This window comes from Narcine bancroftii, chromosome 3 (genome assembly GCF_036971445.1).
Source record: "Narcine bancroftii isolate sNarBan1 chromosome 3, sNarBan1.hap1, whole genome shotgun sequence".
Classification (NCBI taxonomy): domain Eukaryota; kingdom Metazoa; phylum Chordata; class Chondrichthyes; order Torpediniformes; family Narcinidae; genus Narcine; species Narcine bancroftii.
In genome coordinates, this window is record NC_091471.1 from 275,088,121 (window position 1) to 275,108,113 (window position 19,993).

Here is a 19,993-nt window from a genome sequence, read left to right on the forward strand (position 1 = left end):
GCAGGTCATGTGTGACATTGAGAAATTCCACCCAGCCAGCTATAACATTGGACAACAACTTTTTTCAAAAGGTTTCCTTGCTGAGAAAAAATTGGGGATTGTGATAGACAACTTCAAGATGAACACAGGATCATTTCTGATTTGCTGGATCAAGCAGCAAGTTGGAGAAACATGAAATGAACTTTTATTGAATTTAGCATGTTTAATCACATAATGATGTTGACACATTGTGTTAGTTCAACTGACCTAAAAATGTTTTGCTGCTAATTTTCATTTGTACTCAGCATCTGATGCCTCTCGTGTCAGTGTCCAACAATAGTCGACCAGCATTGATGGATTCCATTTGCCCGGATACCACTTTTCCATGGTCTCAATGTCCTGGTGAAACCTTTCACCATGTTCGTCACTGACTTGCCAGGATCAGCAGGGAAGACGTCCAAGTACGAATGGAGAAAATGAATTTTCAAAGGCATGTTGTACTTCATGGTTTTGTATGCTTGAAGTAGACTTAAAGGATGATATGAAATCACAAAAATTGGTTATATCTACAAAATGGTATGCGATAAAGTTTTAAGGTGATTTTTGTGATCAACAACCCAAAATCCATAAGATACACCCAGAAGTCTTCAGGAAGTGAAATCTTTGTAGTCCAGTGTAGTGGAAGTTATTGAATGGAGCATTTAGTGTCTGCAGCATTAAACAAACTGTTGGACAAACTCAGTGGGTCAGGCAACATCTGTTGAGGGAAAGAGGTAGTCTTAGGTAGGTTCAGTTGAGGGGAGAGCCCTTCAATGGATTTAGAATTTCACCGTCACAGTCTGGGTAGGAAAACCACCCAAAGCATGGGCTGATTTACATGGGTCGTAAGGTGATCAACTTTTAGCAGGAGTCTTTCTTATTTCATCTTCATAAACAGCTTGAGAACTTTGGTATTTTAAAACAAGTTGCTAACACACTGGAACAGGGCAGCTATTGCGGGATATGTGATACCTGGGCCTTTTTTTGATGCAAGATACAATGATGGTTTGTGGGGAAAGTGCCACGTTTCTTTCATATGCTTTTGAATGTCTAAAATAATTTAATACATCATCAACTACTAATTAAATTCTTTTTGAGTCCCAAGCATGGAATTCTATTTCTCAGCATGCGCTGGCAAGTAAAGCTCACCCCTTATTCCTAGAATCAGAATTTATTTCCATGAACATGTCATGAAATTCATTGTTTTGTGGCAGCATCACAGTGTAAATATTCCTATAAAATTACATTTAAAAATAAATTAAGGCAAAAATAATGAGGAAATGAGGTTGTGTCTGTGGTTCATTGTCCGTTCGTACTCTGATAACAGAGGGGGTAGAAGTAGATTTAGTGCCGCTGAGTCTTCATCTTTAGACTCCTGCCCCTCTTTCCCAATGGCCTAGGCCATGATTGTACTTGAGAATAGAGGCGGCTTTCTTAAGACACTGCCTCTTGTAGATGTCCTCGATGGAGCGAAGGCTGATGTTTGTAGTTTTTTTCTTGTCCTGTGCATTTGCACCTCCATACCAGACAATGAACGCATTCAAATTCCCTCCAATAAAGTGGTATTTTATTAATTTATCATACATTCCCCAGCAATGCAGTCCAAAGAGCTCCAATTAAACACCACCTTAGTATAATTTTACTTTTACTCATGGTTGATTCTAGGGAACTTTAGAAATTCTTCAGCAGCTTATCTTGAGAGATTTAAACCGGCAAGACTGTGATGCCAAAAGATGGCACTTTTTAAAAAGAATTTTCAGCTGTCTCAATAATACAGAGTTAATGTTATAAAATTCAGAATGTTTGGGATCTATTTGCCACTATAGAATGCTCTCAGTGGCTGACCTGATAGCTAGGGAAAGTGCACGTACCTCTGACCAGATGTGCCCTATTCCTCAACTTGATGTTATCACGAGGAGCTCTGTATTCTCACCTGAAGTTTGCTTTAGAATCTGTGTTAAGTTCATGTGATCCCTAACCCCTGCTTAAAAACCTCAAAGGAGATGGGTTTGTCTTGAGACAGCCTGCAAAATAGCAAGCTGTAGTTCTGGAAATTTACACATCATCAACATTTTATGCTCTGAAATCTAGGGCACGGATCTGGTCTCAGTGCATTGCCTTTATTACGTGTTGCATGAGTTCAGTCACAGTTGATCAAAATGGCTTTAAGCTGAGGAAGATCAATGGGATATCCTCTTTTGCATCCCAATTGATGATCCTTCCTCTAAGTGTGCTTGGTTTAGCTGGAATGCTATCCTCCAATGAACAGCTTATTAGGGCACATCATCAAAAATCGCAAGCTAATAATAACTAGTTGGAACTAGAAGCGGCAATTGTGCTCTGTACCACTGGTGTCTCTAGGGGAGTGTGGATTGCACCGGTGACATCATAAAGACCATCTATAAAATGTTTGTGCAGTATTTATAAAAAAATAATCCCTGTAGTTAGCTATAAACAACAAAAATATTTATCCCTGTAATTAGTTTATAACAACAAAACATTTTTCGTAAGACCAACTTTCATATATTAATAAACTTACAAGGCTAAGACTCAATGCTCATTTACATTTTGAATCTTCTTATGCACTCTGGTCAGAGCGTTCATTATTACCCAATTACAGTGACTTGGTTTTGTCTGCACGAACTTCCAGCATGTGCGGTTGCTTTCATTGCTCCTGGTGTTTTTATAGTCAATGCTTTTGTCAAATTTACTGGTGTTTTAGCAACAATATTGTGGTAATTAGTATTTGTGTACCAAGATCAATAACTTTTTTAAGAATGAAGTAGTAATATAAGGAAAAGGAGAAAATTTTTTAAAAAGCTTCACTCAGTTAGAGGAAGTCCATGGGCGGGGTGGGGGGGGGGTGGAGCTGACACCACGAGTTTCTGCACTGGGTGAAACCAACCCTAGTGACGCCACTGATCTGTACCACCTTTTTCTTTCTTCTTAATATATTTTTTATTGATTTGGAAGAGAAATATTACATGTTACATATTAATCACATAACTTTATACAACATATAATACAGAATGTGAATCACAAGTTAATATACTGTTTTGTACACAATGCTTAAATACAAATGAAATTCCCTTTGGAAAACTTCATCTCGTATTCTAATATTACAACATATTCATTGTAAATTATCTAATTAGAGTATTCTCTTTTACTTAAAGAAAAAAAAGAAAGAAAACCCCTCTCCCCCCCCCACCCCAATTCTAATCCTACCCCTCCAACTAAGCATGGTCACCAGTGAATAATATTTAAAGAATCAAGGGTCGGCCCCCCTGCCTATGTATTCAAATTATGGGGCCCATTCATGGACTCATCATATCTTGTCAAATTCAATCATGAACTCTAACATTAGATCTAATTTTCTCCAAGCTCAAGCAAGACAGAACATCCTGTACCCATTGCATACTAGGTTTCCAATTCAATAAAGTGTTAATTTTTGAATTAAGTTCAAGGAAATATTTTCCTGTTGAGAATAACCAAACAAAGTAATAAAGGGGCACAGTTCTGCTTTAATCCTAAGAATCTCTGATAAATTTTGGAAAAATTGTTTGCAATAATCTTTTAGTTTTGGACATTCCCAAAACATACAAATCAGAGAGACCTCAAAAATGTTATATTTTTCACAGTGAGTGGATCAACATCAGAATAAAAATAAGTTTAACTTTGGACATGCATATTCTGTGTACCTCTTTAAATTGTTTCCCAGTCTTAATCTTGAATTGATTTGAATCTCCCTAATATATTCTTAGATCCATCAAGTTATTATAAATAGTTCCCTATCAATACAACACGATAAAACTTTATATCAAAAAATAAATCAAGGAAATTGATTTCAGGAGGAAAATTAGAAAGTTTGGACTAAGCAAAATGCCTAATTTGTAGGTATCTAAAAAAGTGTTTGTTATGAGGATTAAATTTAAATATTAATTATTCAAATGAAATGAATTTACCTTGAATATATAGATCCCTAAAACTTTTCATGCCAAATCTAACCCACTCATTGAAACCTACATCCAAAATAATAGGGCTAGCAGGAGAAACATTGAGGAAAAGAATCTTCTAAATTGTGCCCACGTTCTTAATCTATATCTTGTTGTCAGATTGTCCATCAGTGTCGAAAATGAAAAGGGTAAAAAAACAAACAAAAACTGCCAACGTAGCTAAATCTTTTAGAAAAACTCAATTCCATTTCTACCCAAGAGGGATGATCATCTAAAGGTAATAGCAATAGTAAATTTCATATATTGACTGCCTAACAATATCTAAAATTTGGAAAAGATCAACCCCATTCCTTTTGGTCCTTTGAAGATGGGCCTTGTTTATACAGGGCCATTTGCCTCGCCATATAGAAGAAGAAATAATTGAATCGAATGAATTAAAGTAAGTTTTTGGAATAAAAGTTGATAAAGATTGAAACATACAAAAAATTAGGTAAAATGTTCATTCTAATTGCATTAATATGTACCACCTTCTAATTGGATAATATTGACATCGACCTACACTTTGCATTAGTCTCCCCCCCATCTTTTCTGTCCCCTTTCCCTCCCTCTCCACTTTATCTCTTCCCTCGTCTTTCTATCCATATCTAATTTACATATTTTGTCCACTGGTTTGCACTTCTTCCCCTGCACATTCTTCCCTTCTCCCCAGCCTATAATTCAGGTACGTGCCTGCTTTTTAACCTATACCTTGAAGGGCTCAAGCCCAAAATATTAGTTCTAGATCTTTCCCTCCCATGGACACTGCAAGACATGCTGAGTTCCTTCAGCATTTCTATTTTAGGTGCACACCATATATTTGGAACCAAATGATTGTAAGAAGGTCAACAACTTTTGGACAGGAGGAAGGATATGAAACAAGATGTCACTGGTCCTGTCCCTCATTGGCAAGAGGATGTCTAAATACACAATGCTGCTCTACCTCACAGTAAATCATGGTGGATAAATACTTTCCACATTAATACATAGTCATTACCAATTCACTGTGTTTACCAGCTTCTTTAATCAGAATAATCTCCTTAACAGTATACTTTTCATTGACATTATCTTTGTGTCTGGAAACTCACGCCTTAGCTCACAGCATTTCTGTGATTCTTGATGTGCAGTTTCCCCTTTAGTAGAGTCATCATTATCCTTAACTGTGTCCTCTGCTGTGATCACATGACTGGCATGGCTACTTTCAAAGTGATGTCCCATAGAAAACAAGCATGGATTCCAGCTACTTTGCTGAGGTCCCAGTACTGGGATTTGTATCTACTCATCGGTCCAATTAATTCATCAAAAACTGTATAGCCTTTCTTTGAAACAGCACTATTTTTCTTCAGAAGCTTCCCCCTCTTCAGTCATTTTCATCTGTGGATGTTTTCAGATCTGCTGCATGCCCCCAGGAATTCTCTGCTCAAGGGCAACACGGTTAGCATGGCTTGAGTGCATTGCCAGCGACCTGGGTTCAAATGCAATCTGTCCATAAGGAGTTTTTAATGTTCTCCCTGTGTCAGTGTTGATTTTGTCTGGGAATTTTGATTTCCTCCAACCCTTTAAAATGTACCAGGATTGTAGATTAATGGGGGTATTTGGGGCAGCATCGTGCTGAAGGTCTCAATTTAAAAATGTTAAGATTTCAGCAGTAGAAACTTTCATGTTTCAGGAAATTATCTTCATCAGGTTTTGTCCAAGACAAAAAAATTGCAAAGTTGATTTTACAATTGAATTTTTAGTCTATTTTCTTTCCTTTCAAATTTCTTTCCTTATGTTTTTTCAAACAAGGAACATACACAATTCCATTGATGTCAGTGGCTTGGAGTTACCTCTCACAACAAGCAATCCTTCAGGGGCTGTCAAGTTGTTTATCCATGTAGGCTTTCACAGCCAAGATTGATGCTGTCAATACCACAGAGCAGCAGGTACGCTCTGGCCCCCATCCTTCCTGCACCTCCTTGACTCAGGCAGAAATTCACAAGCCTAGATCAGCTTTACAGCCAAATATTTTGGGATGTGTGCATGTTATGAATTACAGTATTCCAATTTACAAAGAATGTATAGATCAGAAATCTACAGCACAGTACAGGCCCTTCTGCCCACAGTTTTGTATCAATCTCATAACACATTCTAACAAACACTGACAGTCTCTAAAAAGATCCCACTGTACCCACCTCCACCAGCGATGCCGGCAGTGCATTCCACACATTTGCCACTGTGTGAAAAATTTACCTTTACCTCCCCCTGTACTTACTCCCAAGCGCCTTAAAACTATCTCCCCTCATGTTAATCATTCCAGCCCTCTATCAGGACATGCCTCATTCACTGTTGCTCAAAAGAGAAAAGGTCAAGTTCACTCAACCTATTCTCCTAAGGAAAAATTGCAAGCTGTAATTTTTTTAGCGTTGATTAGCTTTTATCAAAATCCTATTTGCGGAAACTGCCAAAATGTTTGGCCTGGAAGTCAGCCTGAAGAAAACTGAGGTCTTCCATCAGCCAGCTCCCCACCATGACTACCAGCCCCCCCACATCTCCATCGGGCACACAAAACTCAAAACGGTCAACCGGTTTACCTATCTCAGCTGCACCATTTCATCAGATGCAAGGATCGACAACGAGATAGACAACAGACTCGCCAAGGCAAATAGCGCCTTTGGAAGACTTCACAAAAGAGTCTGGAAAAACAACCAACTGAAAAACCTCACAAAGATAAGCGTATACAGAGCCATTGTCATATCCACACTCCTGTTCGGCTCCGAATCATGGGTCCTCTACCGGCATCACCTACGGCTCCTAGAAAGCTTCCACCAGCGTTGTCTCCGCTCCATCCTCAACATTCATTGGAGCAACTTCATCCCTAACATCGAAGTACTCGAGATGGCAGAGGCCAACACCATCGAATCCACGCTGCTGAAGATCCAACTGCGCTGGGTAGGTCACGTCTCCAGAATGGAGGACCATCGCCTTCCCAAGATCGTGTTATATGGCGAGCTCTCCACTGGCCACCGTGACAGAGGTGCACCAAAGAAGAGGTACAAGGACTGCTTAAAGAAATCTCTTGGTGCCTGCCCCATTGACCACCGCCAGTGGGCTGATCTCGCCTCAAACCATGCATCTTGGCGCCTCACAGTTCGGCGGCCAGCAACCTCCTTTGAAGAAGACCGCAGAGCCCACCTCACTGACAAAAGACAAAGGAGGAAAAACCCAACACCCAACCCCAACCAACCAATTTTCCCCTGCAACTGTGTCTGCCTGTCCCGCATCGGACTTGTCTGCCACAAACGAGCCTGAAGCTGACGTGGAAATTTACCCCCTCCATAAATCTTCATCCGCGAAGCCAAGCCAAAGAAAGATATGCTCTTCCACTTAAAGATGTGTAGTGGTGAGAATTAAAGGATTAGTAATCATCATTCAAAAGCTGCAGTTCCTGCACTGACAATAAGAAAGAGAAAACAAGATGCATCAAGCTGGTAAGTGCTGGACACATTCCTGCCCCACCTGTGAGAAACAAGTCGGTGTCAGGCCTCTACAGGTCTGCAACATGTTCAGGGACTGAGAAATTCCTCCTGAGTAGGTCGTGGAACATTGATGCAGGGTGGGACGACAGCAGCCAATCTCAGGGAGTCTGTTCTTGCAACAGCTGCTGAGGAAGCCTTGAATCATGAGCCTAGCACAAGGAAATAGTTGGGCCATGAGCGAGCTTGTTGAAATGATAGTTAAAAGCTCACAACCAATCTGCTTTTGTTCTTGAGACAAAAGAGTCTGCAGAGAGTGGAATCTGGAGCAAGAAGAAAATTTGCTGGGGGAAATTAACAGACTGAGCATCATCAATGGGAGAAAAGGAATTGTTGATGACCTGGTCAGAACCCTTCATCAAGACCGATGAAGCTGGGAAAGGTGGCAAGACAGTCTTGATGAAGGGTTCCAAGCCAAAACGTCGACCATTCCTTTTTACCCACTGATGTGGTTTGACCCACCAAGTTCATCTGGCAGGTTCTCTCTCTCTCCTGTTGACCATAAGACCTTAAGAAAGAAGCAAAAATAGGCAATTCAGCCCATCGAGTCTACCTCAACATTTGACCATGTCCTGATCTATTTTCCCCACTTAGCTCCATGGCCCGACCTGCTTCTCATAACTTTTGATGACCTGGCTAATCAAGAACCCATCAATCTCTGCCTTAAATGCGCCCAACGACCTGGCCTCCACAGCTGCCCATAGCAATAAATTCCACAGATTTTAGATGCATGGTTTGAGGCGAGATCAGCCCACTGGCGGTGGTCAATGGCGCAGGCACCAAGAGATTTCTTTAAGCAGTCCTTGTACCTCTTCTTTGGTGCACCTCTGTCACGGTGGCCAGTGGATTTACCATCCTCTGGCTGAAGAAATTCTGCACATCTCTCTTCTAAGCAGATGCCCTTCAATCCTGAAGTTGTGCCCTATACTTTCCCACCATGGGAAACAACTTTTCTATACCTACTCTATCGACACCTTTCAACATTCGCAATCCCCGTTTCATCCCCCTTTGTTTATTTTTGGAGCTCTCGCACTCGGGGCCTGTGTGGATGCTAATCTTACTATGAAGGATTATATTTTTGAGGCAAGAACAGACAAAAGCTAGAAATACTCAGCAGATCAAGCAGCAGTTGTGGAGAAAGGACCATAATTAAGTGTTTGTCAATGACATTTTATCAGAACTGGGCAAAGTTAGAGATTAAAGAGGTTTAATTATATTGACAAAGGACCAAGAACAATGCCTTTCTTTGCATCTTAAAATATATTACCTCTTCCTTTAGCAGGCTCTGATTGGAGGCAATCTGCCTTAAAATATCATCACCAGATGCTGGGTGACCTATTAATTACTTCCAGTATTTTCTGTTTTATTTTAGATTTTTCCCATGCTTTGCTTTTGAAGAAGATTCCATGTTGAGTGCATTCCATACAGGACTTTACATGTATTAAAGTTATACCACCCATACTCTTTGGCATAATTTAAAAAGTTTACTTTGAGTAACTTCAAGGAGTTAGGTTCACCATGTTAAGTAATCCATGTGATTGGTCTTCATGCTCCTATCTCTTAATGCAGTGGTACTTGGATGCAACCAATGACACCCCTCAGGGTGAGGGATGTGGACCAGAGGGGTGCAGTGATTGACACCCAGATATGCAACGCTTCCTTTGACAAAAATGGGAGTGATGGGCATTTAGATAGAAGATCAGCATGTTTGGATGAACTTCTAAGGTATAGAAGCAATCAGAAATCCACTCATTACATTATTGAACTCAAGGCATCTCATTGATGGCACCTCTGATTGATGTGCCAAGTTGGATCCCAAGTCTACAGACCCCATGACTGAAGTAAAAACACAATGCTGGAGAAACTCAGCAGATCAAACAGTGTACTTTATATAGCAAAGATAAGGATACATAACCAACATTTGAGACTTGTCCTTCATCAAGGTATGAGCAAAATGTAGAAGAGGGGAAGATGCGTCTGGTGATGGGATCATGTTGTAGGTGACAGGAGTTACAGAGGATAATATGTTGGATGTGGAGGCTGGTGGGGTTGTAAATGAGGACAAAGGAAATTGTGTTTTTGTTGGGTCTGGGGGCAGAGGGGCCAGGAAAAAATGAGTGGAATATATGGTGGGAATGTTGGAACTATGAAAAAATTGGTGGATCCCATCATCTTCAGGAGGCTGGATGCCTTCCACTGTTGAGATGCAGTTACCTTTTGAAACACAAGAACTGAAATGCTGGAACCTTAAGCAAATAAAAAGATGCTGGAGATCCTCAGTGAGTCAGACAGCACCAAGGGAGAGAGAAGTGATCAGTCAACAATTTGGATTTTTTTTAAAAGACTGAAGTAGGAGGGGATGGGGGTGCTGGTGAGAGACCAAGCAAGAGATGACAGAACATTGGATGAATGAAAGTGGGAAAGATAGATGAAGAGGAGTAGAGGTTTGAGATTAAAATGAGGTCCAGCCAAGTTCATGGTCATCTGATTGTACAAGTACAAACCAATGAAACAGTGTTCTCTGGTCTGTGGTGAAAAACATGTAGACACACAACACACATACAGATGCAGGACAAGTATTCATATATACAAATAAATAAATATTTTTTAAATGAATATGAGATCTCAGGTGGTCAGTGAGAGCAGTTCTTTTGGTCGTTCAGCGTCCTCACTGCCCATGGGAAGAAGCTGTTCCTCAGCCTCGGCTCCCCAATGGGAGCAGCTGAAATATGCTGTGTGCAGAGTGGAAGGAGTCCTCAATGATTTTGCACACCTTCTTCAGACAACAATCGGAGAACAGGAACATGTAAAAGAGATGGAAACAGTGGGACCAGATGAGGTAAGGGTTAAAATCTGAAATGTCAATGTCCACATCTTTAGGTTTTAAGCTATCCAGGAAGAATGTAAGATAATTTAGCTTCATTCTGACAATGGAGGAGACTGAGGACAGACATGTCAGAGTAGGAACGATGAGAGGAATTACACTGGCTGGCAACTAGTTACCAAAAGGTTGACCAGCCAATTCTCTCCATGGATGCAGCCAGACCCATTGAGTCACTCCAACTTCCAATTATTTTGAGCATTTTCTTAAATATATTTCCTTGTTGCATGTACATAGCCTGGTGTGACACTAGAGGTCTCAAGCATGCATTGCACAATGATTAAAGCATCCCATGTATGTTTGAATAGGTGTGTGTGTTACCTACAGGGAATTGCTTAAATGAATATTCCATTCCTCTTGCAATAAATTGCTGATCAATTCTGGACATTACATGGTTCAATGGATAAGAGAAAAGTGCACCATGTAGGTACATTTCCTGTTCTGCAAATATTTTTGGAGGATCACCAACTGATAAAGGGTGTCAATTTGAAACAGAGATGCGGAGAATTTTCTTTAGCCAGAGGATCGTGAATCTGTGAAACGTTGCCATAGGCAGCTGTGGAATTGAGGTCATTGGGTGTATTTAAGCAAGAGATTGACAGATGTTTGATTAGTCAGGGCATCAAGGATTACAGGGAGAAGGCCAGGGAATGAGGCTGAGTGGGAGGATGGATTAGCTCATGATAGAACAGACTTGATGGGCCTACTTCTGCTCCTAGATCTTGTATCACAATCATTCCCCTGACATTGTCTCGGGGATTTTGTGATAGAACATGGCTGAGAGCAGAAGTGCAATTTCCAGAAAACTTTCTATTCCTTAAGTGTTCCTTTTAGCTGGGAGACAATAAAAACAGCAACAACTTGATTGATGAAAGCACCTTCAATTCAAAAAGCTTCCCATACCACATCTCAGGAATGTTCTCAGGAAGTGATTGGCGCTAGGCCTATTCTGCACTTGTCGCCTCACAGTGTGGCACTGAAGAATCCAGATGCAGATTCAGTGATAACTTGGTGAAATATTCAATTTGCAGGAGTGACCCTGAGCTCTCACTTGCCTGTCATTTTAATTCCCCATCCACTTGCCCTCTGACCTCTGTCTATGGCCTCCTGTAGCTTGACAACAAGCATACATTTAAGGGATCACACCCCCGTCCCTACTGCATAACCGTCTATTTTCCCTTCATCTACGTGCCTAAGTGTCTCTTAAATGCCCCAAATGTTCCAGCCTCCACCACCATCCCTGGCAAGGCATTCCAGGAACCCATGACTCTGCATTTAAAAAAACATCCCCCATGTCTCCCCCAAACTCTCCCTTCATTTTGTACACATGTCCTCTGGTGTTTGCTGATCCTGAGCTAGGAAACAGGTGCTGGCTGTCCACACTATCTATGCCTCTCAATCTTGTAGGCCTCTATCAAGTCTCTTCTCATCCTTTTAGGCTTCAAAAAAAAAAAAAAAAAAAACACAAGCTCTGCTAACCTTGCCTCAAAACTGGTTTTCCAATCCAGGCAACATCCTTGTAAATCTTCTCTGCACACTCTCCATAGCTTCCACATCCTTCCTATAATGAGATGACCAGAACTAAACAATACTCCAAGTGTGGTCTTACCAAAGATTTGTAGAGTTGTTACATGACCTCTCTACTCCTGAACTCTATCCCCCTATTAATGAAGCCCAGCAGCCCATAGGCCTTCTTAACTATCCTATCAACCTGTGTAGTGAACTTGAGGGATGTATGGATTTGAACCCCAAGGTCCCTCTGTACCTCCACATTTCTTCGGTAACCAAACATTAACCCTGTACTCAGCCTTCTGGTTTGTCCTTGCAAAATGCACTTATCTGGAATAAAATCCATCTACCACTTTTCTGCCCACTCTGCATCCTGTCTATATCCTCTTGTAACCTTCAACAACCTGCTGTTCCATCCACAACTCTTCCAACTTTTGTCATCCACAAACTTACTGACCCAATACAGATCCTTGCAGCACTCCACAAGTCACCGACCTCCAGGCAGAATACTTTCCTTCCACAACTACTCTTTGCTTTCTTCCTCCAAGCCAATCATTAATCCCCACAGCCAAGATATCACTGATCCCGTGCCTCATGACTTTCTGGATGTCTCTTGTGGGAGATCTTGTCACATGCCTTACTAAAATCCACATAGACCACATCTACCTCCCTACCTTCATCAATTTCTTTTGTTACCTCCTTAAAAATCTTTCATGAGGTACAACCCCACACACACCCACACACACCCACACACACACCCACACACACCCACACACACCCACACACACCCACACACACCCACACACACCCACACACACCCACACACACCCACACACACCCACACACACCCACACGTGGTCCCTAAATTTCTTCCACATTCTGTCCTTCACCTTAAATAGGTTTCCAATTTATTCTCACTAGCTCCTGCCTCATCCCTTCATTATTAGCCCTGCCCCAGTTTGACTGTTTTTATCCTTTTCCATAGCTATGTTGAAGCTAAGAGAGTTGTGGTCATTCTCACCAAAAGGTCTGCCAGCTGATCATGCAAGGTCTCAAGCCAAAATTCAACTATCCCTTTGCCTCCATCAATGCTGCTTGACCCATGGAGTTCCTTCAGCAGCTTGGTTCCCACTCACAAAGAGGAGAAATTGAGTGACCAACAAATGATCCTTTACCATATCCCAGCAGCAACAAGAACAAGGAGCAGAAGAACAGAGCCAGAAAGAAATGAATGAGGAAGAGTCAGGAAGAGGAAAGCCAAGTCAATTCACGTCAAGTTTATTGTCTTCTTCTTGTACAGTACAACCTAATGAAACAGCATTTTCTGGGCCTCGATGCAAAATACACAGACAAAACCAGATGCAAGACACATACGGACAAAAAAATACATATGCAGAACAAGTTCTTCACCAAGACACATAAATAAATAGATATGGTCTTATGTGTTTTATGGTTAGTGTGAGCAGTTTTTTTGGTCGTTCACCATTCTCACTGCCCATGGGAAGAAACCGGGTGGTACCGTCTCTGATGGGCACAGCTGAAAAATGCTTTGTGCAGGGTGGAAGGGGTTCTCAGAAATTTTGCGCATCCTCTTCAGACAACAATCCCTGTAGATCACGTCGATGGGGGTGGGGGGGAAGACTCCAGTGATCCCCTCTGCCACTCTTCTGATCCTGTGGCTAGATCTCCGATCTATTTCTCTGCAACAATGTACCACAATGTGATGCAGTAAGGGATTGCTTAAGGTGGTCTGTGAGTGGGAAGGGAGGGTTGAAAACCACTGCTCCAGACCCAATTGTTACTGAAATATTTTGCTTGAGGAAAATTGTCATTGGCCCATTTCCTTTGAAGTTATGAAACCGTGCAACATAAAGAATCAATGAGGTACAATTAAAACAGTGGTTTTCAAACATTTTCTTTCCACCCACATCCCACCTTAAGCAATCCCTTACTAATCACAGAGCACCTATGGCATCAGGAATACAAAGTGGTATCTGAGTGGAAAGTAAAAAGGTTGAGAATCACAGCTGGAAACTGACCTAGTTTGCTTTGCCAGCAGTCTGTAAGATGGGGCTAGCAGGACAGATACGTGATCTGAGTAACCAAGGTGGGGGCAAGGTGCGGCCTTGTATGCACTAGGGACATTGGTGTACACCCAATCCAGGGTGTTCTCTCCTCTGGTGGCAAGACAGTTTTCAGGTTAGCGTGATTCAAGTCACCACCAACAATCATGGCACTATTAAGATGGGAAATCTGGACTTCCCAGATGACACCGGAAAGCCCCACATGGCTTCACCTTCACTGACCAAAGATGGAATGTAGACTAGGCAAATTAACGGCTGAGAATTCCCTGGGCAGGTAAAAGGTTTTGCATTTCACCAGGAGGTACTCCATCTCTGCTGAGCAGGACTCCACAACAGGCATATACAAGAGATACAGGAGTATCAGAACCAGCACCACCAGGCTGAGGAATAGCTTCTTCCCACGGGCAGTGAGAATGCTGAACAACCAAAGGAACTGCTCGCACTAACGCTCCGAAGCTCTCATATTCACACATAATTTATTAATATGCATCCTGCACACGTATTGTTTGTCAGTAAGTGTGTCTGTGTATTTTTGCACCAGCATCATCTTCCTGACAAATACAGATTAGGGTCAGTGCTTAAACACTGACCAACAAACACATCCGGATACCGACTCAACATTTAAATTAACTTCAAAATCAGCTTAATGGTGCATGCAAATAAGCCACATTAACCGAATGATACCTTCAGCTGAGCATTAAGAAATTAAAATGTAAAGAAACTTTTCAGATAAGCATCCAATTGACGTCAAATGCAGAGACCAGAATGTGTGCTTCCCTTCTTGAACATGAAGGAAAGCTGATTTCAGAATAAGCTTCTTGGGTTGGCAGAATAACCACATCAGTGTCTTGAAATATTTAGTGCACAAGCAAGCACAAGGTACTTTTTCAAAACTTTTTACAGTCCCAGTAACATTTCTGCCTGACAGACAAATGCAACAAAATCTCATTTAAGTAGATCTGACCGAAAACCGTAGGGCTGTCTGAAAATGAGCTGCAAATCGTGACAGGTTTTCCAATGGTTGGGGAAAAACTTTGATGCTGCATAACATCTGGGATTTTTTCTTCCAGAATGCAAATAATACAAATTTGCAATACACAAATGTGCTGGAGAAACTTAGCAGATCACGTAGCAGCCATAGGTAATAAAGGGTAACCAAAGTTTGAGGCCTGGGCCCTTCGTCAGCTACAACATAGAACATTACAGCACAGTACAGGCCCTTCGGCCCTCGATATTGCGCCAATCTATATATTCCTACCAAAATCAAAAACAAAACCCTTTCCTACCTTGTAACCCTCTATTTTTCTTTCATCCACATGTCTGCCTAAGGGTCTCTTGAATACCCATAATGTTTCAGCCTCCACCACCACTCCTAGCAAGGCATTCCAGGTACCCACAACTCTGTAAAAAAATTTTAAAAATTACCCCTGATGTCTCCCCTAAAATTTTCTCCCTTCACTTTGTACATATGTCCCTTGGTGTTTGCTACTCCCACCCTCGGAAAAAGGTGCTGGCTGTTCACCTTATCTATGCCTCTCGGAATCCTGTTCTTCTTCTTTCTTTGGCTTGGCTTCGCAGACGAAGATTTATGGAGGGGTATGTCCACGTCTGCTGCAGGCTCGTTGGTGACTGACAAGTCTGACGCGGGACAGGCAGGCACGGTTGCAGCGGTTGCAAGGGAAAATTGGTTGGTTGGGGTTGGGTGTTGGGTTTTTCCTCCTTTGTCTTTTGTCAGTGAGGTGGGCTCTGCGGTCTTCTTCAAAGGAGGTTGCTACCCGCCGAACTGTGAGGCGCCAAGATGCATGGTTGGAGGCAAGATCAGCCCACTGGCGGTGGTCAATGTAGCAGGCACCAAGAGATTTCTTTAAGCAGTCCTTGTACCTCTTCTTTGGTGCACCTCTGTCTCGGTGGCCAATGGAGAGCTCGCCATAGAACACGAACTTGGGAAGGCGATGGTCCTCCATTCTGGAGACGTGACCCACCCAGCGCAGTTGGGTCTTCAGCAGCATGGATTCGATGCTTGCGGACTCTGCCAGCTCGAGTACTTTGACGTTGGTGATGAAGTCATTCCAATGAATATTGAGGATGGAGCGGAGACAGCGCTGATGGAAGCGTTCTATGAGCCGTAGGTGATGCCGGTAGAGGACCCATGATTCGGAGCCGAACAGGAGCGTGGGTATGACAACGGCTCTGTACACACTGATCTTTGTGTGTTTCTTCAGGTGGTTAAACACTGACCTCTATTATAAGGTATACCTGAAGGGTCCATGCTCAAAACATCAGTTACTCTTTACTACCTATGGATGCTGCATGACCTGCTGTGATTCTCCAGCACATTTGTGTATCGACCCCAGCATCTGTAGACATTCTTTTTTTTAAAAAACAAATAATAAAGCTTCTAAGTGCATGAATTATTTATCTGGCTACTAATGTGCTAGTTGAATTTGCAGTGAAAGATTTCATAACACAGAATGTTAGTAGAGATAATGCAACCCATTGTCACGGCTCTGACCTGATGAAAAGACTATCCAATTAGTCCCATGTTCTTCATTCTTTTCTAATTACACTGAACAATGGAGATTTTGCTTCCTGAACACTTTTGGGTATATTTTACGGATTTTGGGTTGCTGGTCACGAAAATCACCTTTAATTTTTTTTCTACCACGTACTGTTTTTTAGATATAACCAATTTTGTGATTTCCTGTCGTATTTTAAGTCTACTACTATATTGCCCACAAAGTAAGTTGTTTTGGGGAGCCCAAGCATACCTGGGCATGCACTCGGTGCAAGTGCTATACAAATGTTTAGACAGGATAGATGCAGACAGGGTATAGAAGAAGCTATACAGATACTGTGCATTATAATCAAGATAAATTAGCACATGTGGATCCACATGTTCTTAAGGCAAGAGCATAGTGAGTGTGCTTAATAGGATTTATTGTCTTCAGGAAGATTCAGTACAGCAGAAATGTCTCGTCAACGTTGCAACAATGTACAGAACAATGTCAATGATCTAAAATGGTTGGGACCGGGCCTATTTTGGATGAACCATATTTTCAGAGAACTGGTCATTTTTTAAAAACAGCAAATCAGTAGTAGCAGTATTTAAACAACAAGGGAAGGCTTTTTGAGCATGAAAAAGTGTTATTCTCACCAATTTTCAACCTGTGACATCAATTTAGCTCTGAAAAAATTTTGAATAAGCAAGGATTTCCGATTGTTTGGAATATCCTCGTTTATCGGAAATATTTTGGAGGCAAAATTACATCACTTTAGGGCCCCAAAAAATTTTGGGTAACTGAGGATTTCCGATAATCCGATTTTGAATAATCTGAGTTGTCCTAAATGGCCACGCACAGAAAACCTTCCTTGCATCTCCACTTTGGTTTTATGTCATTTACAGTAAACAAGAGAGAAGTAGCAGGAAAAGTACTTCTTTTCCCCTCATGACATCTGGGTTTTCTCCACTTACTTTTCTTTGCCAGGGAAGTTTCTATCAGGACTGGGAGTAATTTTTTTTTCAGTGTCAGGCTCCAGCATGTGGCTGTTTTTCAGACATTTCATTGTCTGACCACAGGATGCTCAGTGGGTGAAATATGGGGATATAGAGACAGATCAGGTCTCACACAGTTGAATTTGTCCCCAAGCTCAGCACAAAAGCACTTGAGCACACGTCCAGAAGATGATGGTGGGGTGAGGATGAGAACTGTGAATCTCCTTTGATGTTAATGGAACTAGTTGTTGGGAGGGAGGGTTCATGTTTCATCCTGGCTAAAGTAAGCAATTGCAATGAAGGCAGAATGATACGACTAAAGGGATGGAGACCATTTCTCACTGAGACCCTTCAGCCAGTTGCAGGTCACTGTTGACTAAGGGAGCCCATTGAGTATCAGAAGTGCATTCATGGGAAATACCCCAGATTAAGAAAATGTCAGATTCTTACTGTTCTGGAAGAGCTCATGTCCCACAGAAAAGAAAGTTGAAAGAAAATTTGCAGTTACCTAAATGCCAATACAACAATCATCAGCTACAAAACTAAATACAGTTTGGGAGGGTATACTCCAAATACAAACCTTTGGGAGTTGAAAGAACAGCTCACTTAACCAAAAGCCAAAATATTGGACATCTTCCAGATACCCAATTTCCCCTACATTCTCAGCCCCACCCTTGCCACACCCAGTCCTGTAATCCTGGTGAGTACTTGAAAACCACTCTTCAAAATGTCAAAGTAAACAACAAGAGTTCAACAACATGCAGCATGCAATCTCAACAACTTTCATTCATTTAGCATGTTTAATATAGTCAAGAATCGCAGTAAGATTTAAGGTTTTCTTGAAGAAAGAGTGGATGCTCTGTTCCAAGAGGAATTCTAGAGCTTAAGCACTGGGAGTCAGAAACTGCCAGCTGGCGGTGAACAGTTTCAACTGTGGATGGTCAAGAGGACAAAATGGGAAAAACAAATCACCAAGAGGTGGAGCAGAGGTAAAACTACAGAGGAAATTGAAAACAAAGATGGAAATGTTCAAACAAATGCAGCGTTAAGTGGGAGACAATGGGGGGGGGGTCAGCAACAAGGAGCATTGGGTCACTTATGACCCAATATGGTTCACTTGAACTTTAACTCATTTGTTAAACATTCAATGGCTTCACTTGTGAATAATGAAAGATGGAAGATTGACAATGAATGCATTTGAAGAGATCAACCTGAGATAAGAGGCAAGCAGGATCTGAGACAAGGGGAGAGCTAGCCAATATTCAAACAGTGAATGAAGGTGGGACTAGAGTGGGTGAGATATTTTGGACGTCATGAGCAAGATGGACCAAAAAGGGCCTGTTTTCAAGCTGTACAACTAAGACCCCATGATCTGAGACTAATTTTAGTCTTTTTGGTATTGAAGAATTTTTTTCATTTATCATTGATCAGCACCCAGTGCAGGAGTCATGATCTCATCACCAGTTAATTGCACATGTTTTAAAACAAAAGTACAGCAGACCAGATCCTACAAGGAGCAAAAAACCAACTGCTGGAGGAGTTCAGCAGGTCCAGCAGCTCTTTTGGAGGCATAGGGTATAATCAATATTTTGTGTCGAGACCTTGTATCAAGAATCAATAACTGCAGTCTCTTGTGTCTCCAGATTCTATAGGGAGAAGGGGTGAACTGAATTAAACTCCCATTCAATTTACCTTCATAACAGAATTAACTCATCACCAAATTGACTTACCCCGTTATCAGTCACTTTACTCCCGCCAAGCTGCATTCTTCTTGGGTGGCATTCAAACTGGGAATGACTTGGTGCTAATGCATCAGATTCTACAAATTCTCTGGTTGTTGGGCACATTTAAATAGTTACACCTTTTATTATATATCCCTGCAGTTTTTATGCAGCAAATGATATTTATGGAGAGGATTTATTGGGATTCAATGAGGTAAGGAGTTTGCTACATTCCACAGAAGCAATTTTATTTTTATAAAAATGTCAAATCTTGGACAAAATTGATATTATTTACTCATTTGACAAGTTTTTTTCCTTCATTTGGGAGCTGGAGATGTTGACTACACTGAAGTGTTATTCCACATAGCGAGATCAGAGCACCTCAAGGACTGAAAAGAGAGAAAAGAGAAGAAAATAAATAAATTGGACAGCAGGAAAGGAAGGAAGGTAATCTTGCACTTGTTGTTATCTCCTTTTTCCATTGCTGCCATTCTTAAACTGCTTTTACATTGCATGAGATTAATAGACAAGACTGTCATTTCCCAAAACATAAACCTCACATTTCTGGCTATAAGATGAATGTGATACCATCAGAAATTTACCACTCTGTAAAATTCAGTAACTAACACATTTGATAAAAGCACATCTGTCAGGCAGTGAGATACTTTTATGTTCACAATGCTTTAAAGAGAACACCAGGAGTTAGTACTCCCATGTTTGCTCTTTTAGACCATGAGATATGAGCAGAAAGGGAGCCCATTGAGTCTGCCCCACCATTCAATC

At 41.4% G+C, this 19,993-nt stretch overlaps 1 long non-coding RNA gene across 2 annotated transcripts in view; it reads left to right on the forward strand.

Annotated features, from left to right (window-relative positions):
• Nucleotides 1-19,993, forward strand: part of LOC138758797 (uncharacterized) — a 140,479-nt gene that overhangs the window by 119,084 nt on the left and 1,402 nt on the right. For both annotated transcript variants that reach the window (XR_011354470.1, XR_011354469.1), the window contains exon 4: nucleotides 19,539-19,657. This is a non-coding gene — a long non-coding RNA (uncharacterized lncRNA). The remainder of the gene's footprint in view (nucleotides 1-19,538; nucleotides 19,658-19,993) is intronic.